The sequence below is a fragment of the Ambystoma mexicanum genome, chromosome 13 (genome assembly GCF_040938575.1).
Source record: "Ambystoma mexicanum isolate Mex_15411 chromosome 13, UKY_AmexF1_1, whole genome shotgun sequence".
NCBI lineage: Eukaryota > Metazoa > Chordata > Amphibia > Caudata > Ambystomatidae > Ambystoma > Ambystoma mexicanum.
The window spans coordinates 247,351,066-247,363,432 of NC_090938.1; positions in this window are offsets into that span (position 1 = coordinate 247,351,066).

The window sequence follows — 12,367 nt, forward strand, 5'->3', positions numbered from 1 at the left end:
CTGTCCTGAAGGCTCATTCATGAAAAAAAGAACACTTTGAAATCTACTATAGTAAGGCTCTTTCATTGCAGAGAAAAATAACTGCAAGTGAATTGCACTTAGAAATGTTTATTGTCGATTCCTGATTCCCTGATGCAAGGGACAAGTGTACATTTTGCATTGTATATTAAGTCTGTATTTTGCATATTTCTAACTTCTGATGAAGAATAAAAATTCAAAGGTTGAATTATCTCAGAATATGTATTGCATGCTTAATCTATGATGGTGGCACGGGGCACTGGGAATAACCAATAGTGGGTTTTTAGTACCCCCTGTGGTAACTTCACTTTACCACATGTGATAAGACAACAACAAAACTGGTTATTGTACACGGGGTTTTAGATGGGCTATGTATGTGCGTGAATGTTCATACGTCATTTACATGGTAAATATGTTCTGAGATGGAAGCTAAAAGGGCATACAAGTGGTATTGTAAATAAAATATCGCAAGAACATAGATTCAGCATTGGGAGTGTTCTAAGTCCAGTATCTATTTGCTGTTAGTGATCCCGATATAAGAATAATTATCAGGTGATACTCTAAAGTTAGGCTCAACACTATACCACAAAATATCAAAAAATACCAACAACCAAAATACTGCAAAAGAGAAAATCCCCCCAAACAAATAGCTGCTATTATAACTGTTGACACAACCCATGATTCCTACGGCCCAGATCCGCACGAAGAAGGGTTCCAGCAAACAATGATTAACCCCCCAGTAGTCGTGAAAGAATTTGCTCTTCAAGCAACTGGCCTAAGTGAATCACCAATTGGGAAAGCGCACCTACGGGAGGCCAACTCCTCTTGTTCACCTACATTAGAATACCTTTTTAATCCGGTTTTGGCCACCATCACTAAGGAAGCAACTCAGGAGTGCAAATGTTCACTGGTTTTGGCTGAGCTGTGACCTTAAAGAAGCTGCTACTACACATCTTAGAACATGGCAGAGGCTCAGGAAGAGGTACCCCTTGGGTCCATTACAAAATCCGTGAAGTCAACATTAGGGGCCTTGCAACCCCTGTCTAGGAATCTAACAGCATCCTTCCAGCCCTCGAACAAGGATCTCACGGCACCCACCGAGATTGTGCCCATAAATAGGTCCTGGGATTAGTCGACGCTGCCACCAGTCCCATAGTTAACCATGCCCAGGCAGAAGGTGAACATTCACCTCGGCACGGAGCTGCTGGGGAGGCTATTCAAGGGGCCAATGTCGTATGTGGGGTGGGAAATTGGGGGGGCAATGAAGATGGGCACAGAGTTGCTCCAGATTTCCCACCTCCTAGTGTAAGCAGCTCATTGGGCATTGGAAGTGTACTAAGTCCCGTATCTATTTGCTGTTAGTGATCCCGGTATTAGAACAATTATCATGTGGTACTCTAATGTTAGGCTCACCACTGTACCACAAAATACCGAAAAATACCAACAACCAAAACACAGCAAAAAACTAAATAACCCCTAACAAATAGCTGCTATTATAACTGTGGACCCAACCCATGGCTCCTCCAGCTCAGATTCACAAGAAAAAGGGCTGCGGCAAGCAATGATTAACCACCCCAGTAATCATGAAAGACTTTGCTCTTCAAACAACAGGCATAAGTGAATCACTAATTGGGAAAGCACAACTACGGAGGCCAACTCCTCTTGTTCGCCTACATTAGAACACCTTTTTAATACTGTTTTGGCCACTATCACTAAGGAATCAACTGAGGAGTGCAACTGCTCACTGGTTTTGGCTGAGCTGGTGACCTTAAAGAAGCTGCTACTACAAATCTTAGAACATGGCAGAAAGAGGTACCCCAGGGGTCTATTACGAAACCAGGGAAGTCAATATTAGGGGCCTTGCAACCCCTGTGAAGGAATCTAACAGCATCCTTACTACGGAAGAGATCCAGCACTCCAACAAGGATCTTACGGCGCTCCCCAAGGTGGTGCCCATAAAGAGGTCCTGGGACCAAGTAGACGCTGCCACCAGTCCCATAGTTAGCCACGCCCAGGCAGAAAGTGAACAATCACCTCAGCAGGGATCTGATGGAGGAGGCTATTCAAGGGGACCAACGTCATACGTGGGGTGGAAAATTGGGGGGGCTATGAAGATGGCACAGAGTTGCTCCAGATTTCCCACCTCATAGTGTATTTGATCTTCGAAGAGGGGTTCAAAGAAAAGTTGTGGTATTTATGCACAGGGTACCTAAATCCTAGCAGTAAAGTTGAATCTAGAGACTCCCTCACAAATAAATGTACTCACTGGATGAGGTGAGTATATGGATGGTGCTCTTTGATCAGAGAGAACATCTTAAGCAATTGAGCAGCAGAAGACTTTCCTGTGGAGAGAGATGCCCCTATGATTCCATCCATATAGAACTAAGGGACTCAAGAATGGCCACAGATATACTGGAAATTGGCCATCAATGGTGACCAGTGTCCAGCAGTTCGATCACAATTAGTGCTTCCTCCCTCCCTGATCTCATCATCCATACAGGACTTAAACCCCCACCAGGCAATGGGCTCCAGCTTTCGATGCTTTTGGGAGCTAATTTAGTTCACCTAGGGACAAGATCTGTGGGACCCTGTAATGGTTGCGGCAATGGTTGTGGCAACCCCCCTATAGTTAAATACTGTATATCTCATACACTGGTACAGTAATGGATTGATCCTGCTGGGGTTTGGTTTTGTGCTGATATTGGTTAGAGACTGGGAGGCCCCCTGGTTTTTGTTATTATTTTCTGTATTGATCCGAGTATTGATATGATGTATATGATGTTTATGTGTACTCTGAATCAAGTTATAATGATGACAACTCCTCATATACGGTTCACTTTCTACCCCCTTCCATGACCTAGATCATTCAGCTCTCCAAACCAGGCAAAAAATGAATTCCTGCGAATCCAGGAACTCTGCGGCCTATTAAAACTCCAAATAGGTAAAACCTGCATTCTGCAATGTCTCTGTGTATCTCCAATAAACCCCCTATTTCCCAATGCCCTAAATATGGCTGCAATTTAAACCATTGTTGAATTCCTACATGTTAGTTTCCCCTTCAATGAAATTGTCTCTCGCATGCAAAATGCTCCTCACTATGTATTTCTCAGCGTTACAAACTCTACATTGCACAATACATTGGGGCTCATTACAAGTGTGGCGATCTGGAATTAAGGGTCACGGTCAGACCGTACCGGCATCCTTTCTAGACCGCCACACTACAACTGTGCAGGCGTAGCCCTTTGCGCCCAACAGGTCTGACCTGCCAGGCGCAATGGCCCCCATCCGCAGACTTTTCACGTAAGTACGGGCACCGTTAGCAACGGTGACGGTGCTTCTGTGTCCCCTTTCCCATGGAGTCCTATGAGACTCTATGGGAATGGAGACTTACACTTTCCGCCGCATCATATCACAGGCCGCTGGGACTTGTAATGTCCCAGTGGCACCGGGATCTCAGGCGGTGTAAACGGTCTTACGAGTCTGGCGGCAACCCGCTGGTGGGACTGGCGTGTTACCGCCGTCTCGTAATGAGGCACAATTGTATTCATCCACTGCTACTCATGTTGCTGCCTACTGTGACTCTAAAAATGTATCCAACTAAAATACAAAGTAACACTCCTTTCACTTCTTCTAACTACATTGAACACATATTTAGTTGCCACATTGCATCTAACCCAGACACAACACAGCCTAGTGCAATTTACGTAGTGTGAACCTCTTTTCCGTATTGGGACCTAAAACATCTACCCCAACATTCTCCCCTTTATTTAATGTGTTAACTATAAAATTAATTTCTCGTTCCTTGACAGAACCACATCTGGGGACACAAATCTTACAGAAATCCTGCATGCTTTTTTCACTTCGAGCATATTCCTTTAGTGTGCAAGACAAAAACAACCACCCACCATTTTTCCCACCATCTACCCAACACTCCACATAATCATCTGGATCGGGTGGAAGACACAAAACAACACCTGGAGGCCCAATAAATCCTAACTCAGTCTGCATGCCTATGTGATTTGAAATGGCAGTGGCCCTACCTGTGGACAGAGTGACCGACATAATAGCAGCTGTTTGAGGTAACTTAGCAGAACAGCATCTTAAAAGTACTTGGCTGGGACAGAACAGGACAAGCAGAAAAACTAAAAGTGGCATCAATATCTTCACATTCTGACTCATCCATGATGGATCCCAGGCAAAGAACGACCAAACCCCACATAAAATTCTAGGAGTGAGTAATGTACCTGCGCTTCCCTCTTCCTCTTTTTGGTTTTACAAAGAAGGACCTTTAAGGGACATTAAATATTTTCTTAAAACCCTGAATGCACTCTGTCTGTGTTATATGCAAGAGCTGTACATATCAATCCATGTATTTTGCACAAAATGCCAATATGTTCCCCTGTTCTCATATCAACATAATGGCCTGCTATATGCCCCCATCTGTTTCCTTTGACCTATGATACTACCTTACTCTTGATATAATCACACCTGACTTCAATGTAATCTCCACTTGTTCTAAAAAGTGCTGCATTATGCGGATTATTTATGCACAAGTGTGCTCACACTTCCAAGAGACCTTCCTGCTGTAACCGTGCCATTGTTTATGCTAAAATATGGAGTAGGAGGAGTACAGCCTGATGCTCAATAGTGTTAAATCTGAGACTCCATTAATTCGCCCAGGTTGGAAATACTGCTGTGAGCAATGTGAGAAACCAGAAGGTGTCTCGCTCACTAGTACCTGGGGATCTATCATCCAGGGCCCGGGACACTGCCATCGCTTTTGGATCCAGTTCCTGGGGGTGAACCAGTGTGGGAGGATCACCTGGGTGAGGGGTCTTCGTGGAGTGGAATTGGGACCTCAGATGCAGAGACGCAGTATCCCCTTCCCTGTAACACCTTTACCCCATCCCACCAAGTAGGATATTTAAGAACTCTAACCACCCCCCCTTTAAAACATAAACACTTTCAAACGGACAGCCATAACACCCGAGCCATATTCCTGACTTGTCCCAATACAATGGTCAGGCGAGGTCAGGCAATTACTGACCATCACACACACCTGACTTCCATTAAGCTTTCCCACACATATAATAGGCGGAGCATGAGAGCACACTCTGAGAGATGCAAGGCAAGGCACACGAGGAAACAGCAGTTACAAGATGGCAATTTAATTGGAGAAGAAAGACGGAAAAACAGAAGGGGGATTGCAAGGACAGAAGTTCCCTTGACCTTTTCGACAAGGAACCGTTACTTTCATGAAGCCTCGAGTATAGAAAGGGTAAGACCAGGAAACCAGGCTGAAGACTCCTGCATTGTGTGTAAGAGGTACCTGGGGTCCTCCTGCGCCAATAATCAAGGCAGGGAGAAGTGCCAGCCGCCGTGGTACTGTCCTTGGCTCCAAGAACAAAGCAGCATCAATGAAATCAACACAGCCAGTGAGTTGGGGAGACCGATACAAGGCCAGTCTGTGTTGAAGCCAAGGTTTCAAGCAGCAACAATGTATAGCGAGTGCTGGAACGAACATTGTTAAAACACATGTGATAAAGGACGCAAGTAAAATTGAAACTGCTGATGAGTGATTGAACTTTTAAAGCAAGATACAATACCTTTGACAGAGTGGTCTGGCACTGCATGGGTGCCCAGCTGAAAGTCTCTGTAAGGTATCCAGCTGGGAAATGGCAAAGTGAAAGTGAGAAAGAAATCATATGAAGAAGAGAGCGAGTAATTGTGAATCAAAGTGGTCCTGCGACGGGTTGAGCAAAATGCTGTGCACAATCGAAAGTTTTTGATTTTTGGAGTAAAGAAAGCTTGGAACAGTAGATGAAGTTGGTCAGAGCCCAGCGGAGAGAGATCAACTGAAAACTTTGTGTTAAAGTGGATCAGAGCCCAGCAGAGGGGGACCTGGGGTGAACAATAAAACACCCGAGAAGGTTTTCTGTTAAAGTTGGTCTGAGCCCGGCAGAGGAGGACCGGGGGTGAATCGAAAATCACCCAAGAAGTTGTACATGGGAAATCCTAAGAAGAAAAGAACTTTAATGTTTGTCGTGTTGCATCAGGCCCTCTCAAAAAAGAGACTTTGAATGGCAAAGAGACTTTGGCATAGCAGGCCTTGATGTTGAGGTTTTAAACTGCATCCTCATGCTGGAGATGCCAAAGACTGTGCTAAGCTTGAGTGTGCCACCTTGTCCTGTGCTGAAAACGTGGGGAAGGGAAGCCAACGGCTCGAATATCCTGACATATCATTTCTTGAACACTTTTCTTTTGTATAACATTGTTTCCCACACTATTTGAATTTTTATTTTATTTTTTTTATTTTCATTTAGTTTATACAAACTTTTGAAAAACTTTATCTTTAACATAAGATCAACATTGCATCTATCATCCTTAAATATTCTTCACTAAACACATTATTGGTCTACTTCTTGAGGCTTGTTCTGCCCTCATTTCCTCTACCTTTGCGCCAACAGTTATTCTTTCTTCTCAGTCTTTTCGGAGTGGTTGGTCTCCTGACCTATAACTGTGCGGGACGCTGTTTTAGGCAACCACTGGATTCGTTTTTAGGCGCTTCTGCAGGAGCTCTAAAAATCGCATTACTGCAATCAACAGTGACTTGCTTTCAGTCAAGTGTAGTTGTCTCCACCATTCTACTTCAGACAGCGTGTGATAATGTGTCATCACCTTTCCCATGCAACTATCACATTGATCGTTTAGTTCAGTACAGCTTAGAATGATATGTTTTAAATTTTCATCTTTCTCCCCGGCATAGAGTATTTTCCCTTGATATTTTCCCTTGATATCGCACGCCTGATTCCCAGAATTTCTTTTGTTTCTAGAATGTTTAAACGAAACATTAAGTAATGTTTTCTGAGGTGCTTACTTCCGGGTCGTACTTTTGTTTGGAGATGTTTTGGTTCCTTAGAGCATTCGTTTTTTTAGAGTTATAGATTTCCAGTAAATGCTGGTATTCGATTGCCTCAATCAGGCCTTGCTCCTGGGATCTTTGCAGTTGTTCGGATACCACCTTAATATCTGGTTTCTTTATCCTTAGTCTGTTACGCCCAGGTTCCACTGAGATGTCACATCTCCATTGTTCCTTTTTTTCTACTTTTCTCCATTTCCATTCCATTGATATAATATTATGATCACTTTGGATGTTTTTAGTGACTGTGAAGGAGACTATTTCTTGTAGTATATTCTCCAAGACAAAGATATAGTCTATAATAGATTGCTGAGTTCCTCTTTCCCAGGTCGGCTTTGCTGGAATGTCCCCTCTTGTTGCTCCGTTAAGCATTGATAGATTTCTATTTGCCATTTCTTCTAGCCAACATTCATTTTTAAGTCTCTCCCTGTTAGTCTTCGTTGTTTTTCGTTGTTCGAGGTCAATGAGTTTCCTATTGAAGTCTCCACATAGGATAATTAATGCCTTTGAATCTTCTATTTTAATTGTGTCTATGGCTTCAATGATATCGTCTTCAAGCTTTTGTTTGAGCTTTGGAGTCGTGTTCCAGTATATATTTAATATATATAATTGGTCCATCAACTTCTCTGTGGGCTCTGTTTGTTCTAAGCAAACCTCCTGAAGGAAAGGTGACAAGTTACGGGCCGATTTTATTCTTAGTCCACGTGTTCTTTTAATTAGAGTCAGTTGTCCTGACATAGGCCGCCCTTTTTTTTGTTTTATAGCTGGGTTTATCACTACTTTGTAACCGTCCACACATGGTAGATTAGTGACCCATGTCTCTTGCAAACATATCAAGTCTGCCTTTTGTATCGTTTCAGGTGGAGATCCTAGGAGATGTGAAAATCCTCTGGTGTTCCACAAGGCTATCACCAGTGTCTCTACCTCGCCATAGCATTAGCTCCTCATTGTTGAGTTCAATGATTTTGCCAACCAAGACCATTTTTTCCTTTCATTCTCGTCGGAGTTTACTTCCGGGGTTTTAGAGTTCACTGGACCTGACTTTTCGCGATTATCCACTGTTATTTTGATTTTCTTCTTCCTTATATCGTCAGGAGGACCTACTACTTCAGTCTCCATTTCAGTGTCTTTAGACTTGACATTGGACACGCACTCCTGGATTACGCTTTTTTCAGTTGTTTTGATTGCCGCTAGATCTTTCTTCCAGAGAAGGTCTAAGTAAAACTCAGTTAGTAATCCCATCGGAAGATCGTACTAGAGATCATGCATTCTCATTTGACAGGGGGACACTTAGGACAATCTAAGACCTAGGCACATGTCAGTGGGAAGTTTTACTGGCCATGTATCCATGCTGATATAAAGAACTTCATTCAGACATGTGAAATATGTGAAAAAACCAGTATGCATATTCCCTTGCCTGCCCCTCTGAACCCTTTACCAATAATTGAAGTTCCTTTCTCCCGATTTGGGATGGATATCATTGGACCGTTGGAAACCTCTAGACTGGGTAACAACTGTGTCCTTGTAGTCATTGATTACGTTACCCGATACCCAGAGGTGTTCTCCATGCGGAACAACACAACCCAACACATTTTAAAACATCTATTAGCATACCTTTCCAGGGTTGATTTCCCCAAGGAAATTCTAATGGATCAGGGCTCCAATTTTATGAGCAAACACATGGGAGAAGTCAAGGAATTGCTCCATATTTTCACCTTAAGAACCTCAGTTTACTACCCCCCAAAAAGACGGTTTGGTAAAAAGATTTTTTTACAACACTTAAGATGATCCCAAGAAAATTGGTAGACAAGGACGGGAAAGACTGGGATCGCATGATTCCCTGGGCCCTATTTGCAGTTCGAAAGACCCCTCAGGCATCCACTGGATTCTCTCCTTTTGAATTACTTTATGGTAGAGAACCAAGAGATGTCCTAGACATGCTCCGGTACACCTGGGAAGTAAGAGGAGAGGTGCCTATTCCCCTCTGACAAACAGCTACCCGATTGTGAAAGCATAAGAAACTTGTTCGAAATCTAGTCTATACTCACATGGAAACAGAGTCCACATACGACAAGAAGGTCAACTTAAAGGGATAGTGCACTCAAAAATATTATTGCCCCGATCATTCTGGCATGTGTTTTTCAGCATACGGTGATCTATCGTAAAAAACGTTCCTATGTATCTTACCTTAGTTTTCCTCACTTTCACACATGCAAAAACAAGGAGTCGGGCGCAGCCATCTTGTGCTAATCTTATCTGTTGCTGCATCGCACTAAGGTCGAGTGCCCCTGCGGCACTAAATCATATCCCCCGCCTCTGAAGCTGACATCACTCGACGCTTACGCCCCTTTTCACAAAGCCAATGCAGTCTCATGTCAAGGTTCTCTGTGCGCAAGCTATTGACGTTTCTCCATGGAAATGGCCGACGCCTCTTTCCTCAATTAGTATAAACAGACTCTTTCTCATCAGACAACATCAGAGTTGCTTTTTCATTCTTTTTGCTGTCTTTAATTTTGGATTGCCTGTGACTCGTTTCTGCTCTGTTTAGCTTCTTTCTTAGCACAAAGCCCATGCAAACAGATACTTGGACTAGTATTGCTATTAATTTCAATCGTTACTTGCATTTTATTTAAAAATGTGTCGTGTAATGGCAGCAATACGGCCCTACCAGTACAAGCCTGAGTATTTCAAGGAGGAAGTAATTGAAAGGGAAAGGTGCGGAAACAATGGGGAATCGAATGATAATTGGGAAGATGAATCACCAAAGCATGAGCCTGAGCCTAGTTGCATGGAAGACGTTTCCACCTGGTGTACCTGCAATCGCTGCAAGGTCATGCCAACCGAGGTGGAGAACTGCAAAGAAAACTCTGGATGCTTGGCCTACATATCAGAAGAAGACACACCACGGCTATGCGTTACCGAGCTGCATGACTTCAAGGCAGCCTGCCTCACAGGTCCGTTTTGAGGATTATGATGGTGCTTATGCATAAACTTCGCGCAACAGTTCACCCTAGCAATCCAAGTAACGAGTACGTTTACTCTAGGTGTGATGTCATTTTGACCACTGAGAGGAATAATATTTCATGTTTGTACCCTCTGTTGTCGTCACTTTGATCGATCGCTGACGAATGAATTTAGTCTTCAAATTGGATATATTTCTCTCGCTTTTTGCAAAGCGCAGTGTTCATCGCTTATGTGTGTTTCATTTTCAACTGAGAAACAATATTTCTCTGTGGCCCAAACCATTATGAATTGAATCGGTGTTTACTCTTGCAATGTGTCTTGACTCCAAAGCCCAAGTTCATTTCTCAATAAAGTGACGTTTGTGAGGGCAACTATGTCATAGAATATAGGATGCATTTTCAAGTAAGGCTGGAACACTTATATGGTTAATTCAATTACTGCATGTATGTTTCTCTTCCACAGGTTGTACAGGCTGGTGGCCTACAGTTCATTTACATGGTGGCTTTATGGGAGGCTTGGATTCAGCGTTCAACGGGTAATACCTGCCTGTGTTGTTGGAGCCATTCGCGCAAAATTCCCCAGTGAAAGCGGACAGTACAGGGGATTTTTGCACACTTTGTTGCAACCTCAAGTATACAATTTGTAGTTAGTTTGTGCAATCAACATCACCAAACTAAATAAAACACAAATGATCATATACAAATAGTTGTTTCAATTTTTCAGTGAATCAAGAACTCACTCTCTCGTTTCTGCGGGACATGAAATAATAGTTGGTGCCTTTCTGTGCTCACTTCGCCCACAACAAGCCATCCCCCCTCCATTATACCGCACTCCAGTAATGGGTGAGTGGGAACGGCCAAGGTGCCAAACACCATGTACACTTTAAAAGGGATCTTCTGCACGGTGACATTGTTCTCATGGCCTCCCCAGATCCAGTGTCTCCAGATTCCCCTCTGCAGAACCCCACCCTTGCAATCCACATAAGTGTTCCTCTTTTTTAAAACACCGCGAGCGCTCGCCTCATGCCCATCCATCCCCCCTGCAGTATCAATGTACCAGCATCACTTAAGATATCATGAATAAGGTGCACATTCAAGCATTGCATCGGTGAGGGGCCTATGGAAAAGTTTATACTATATGGGAAACAAGCTGATAATTGGCCGCCGTCTCTCCGTTGCTCTTGGCACACGTGGGTCTGCTGGGCTCAGCTCCACTGTGTGAGGTCAGGGCAAGGGTGCACACATCTTTCTAACTAAAACACACAACAGGATCTGATAATGCAGAAATAATGGAACACATACAATCTAGCATGAATAGGTTTATTCTGGTCACATAAGCTAATTATATAGGCATTCTGAACCTTTCGCTTTTGGATTCTCTTTAATACCGCAAACTCTTCACCCAGGTGCCAACCCCAAAGGTTTGATTTGCCATCTGTCCCACTTGGGTCCTCATAAGATAGATAGACGTTTGTTGTTCTTTGGGAAAATATATTGCCACACAGGATTAGGACTGTGTTGGGGGGTCCTTGAGTGATCGGGGCATTGTAGGGTAGGATGGGTATCACCATCAAAGGAACTGGGGGAGAGGGGGGGGAGATGGGAGGATCTGGACTGTTCGGGGACGGTGGTTGGGAGGGCACAGGAAGTTTAGTGTAGATGAATGGGCACTTGACTTATGACTTCTCACTGTCTCACGCTCTTCACAGAGCACATTCTTTTGGAAATCATACCACAGGATTGTAGCAAGGCATGGGATGGCTGGCTTCCATGACAACAGGGCTCACGCAGAGCTGGCAAGAGGCAGGCCATGGTGTGGGCTGGCTGTGCGAGCTGCTGTGGATGATGGATGAGAGCTGCATTTCTACATAGAGATTGTTTTTTGGTCCTGGTAGAAAAGATGGCATTGGGACTAGTTCACATATGGTTTCTAATGGCTGAGCTGTAGGCTATAAAGTTTGGGTTATTTATTATGGGCTGTGGTACAACAGAATGCCGCGGTGGTGTCTACGCCCCCCCTGGTTATTACTTATGGTATGTTTCTAGAGCGACGGAATTGTGGGGGGAAAGGATTGTCTCCTTACCAACAACGGTGACCATTGTACACATGGCCTCCCCAGACACAGTGTCTCCAGACTCCCCTATGCAAGACCCTGCAACAAACACGTCACACATTGACATACACACCCTCTTTTCTAATCCTTTATAAGCACCTTGACATTTAACAGGAGAACATCTATTTGCTCAGTAAGGTATCTGTTCGTCGTGCAACTTTTTCCCCGGATAGTTGCACCTCTGCTTGTTGAATTGGCTTGTTTGTTCGTCCAGGTAAGGGTGGTAGGTGTCATGCGCCGCTTTCTCACCTGGCGTCTTTGGCCCCGCTGCCGCTTACGGACTTCCTGATTTCCGTCACGCTGACGCTACGTTCACTAAAGCGGTCTAGTCTTTTTCCGCTAGGGTGACCGTA